Source organism: Penaeus monodon, chromosome 21 (assembly GCF_015228065.2).
Source record: "Penaeus monodon isolate SGIC_2016 chromosome 21, NSTDA_Pmon_1, whole genome shotgun sequence".
Lineage (NCBI taxonomy): Eukaryota > Metazoa > Arthropoda > Malacostraca > Decapoda > Penaeidae > Penaeus > Penaeus monodon.
The window spans coordinates 37393491-37393720 of NC_051406.1; positions in this window are offsets into that span (position 1 = coordinate 37393491).

Sequence of the window (230 nt, forward strand, 5' to 3'; positions counted from 1 at the left end):
AGCCTCACCATCTTCACAACTCCATTTCCTCTGAGCAGATGCAGTCACCGGCAGCTATGGGCGGGCGTTTATCCTGGGGTGTGGGCTTAGCCGTGGGAACGGGCGTTACGACAGCTGTGGGCTGGTGGGCGTGGAAAGCCCTTCATCGCCGTATTTTCAAGTGAGTTTCCTTTGCTATTTTGTATGAGGCTCGTGAGTCGCTGCCGTGACTGTTATTGTTCAATTTAAAT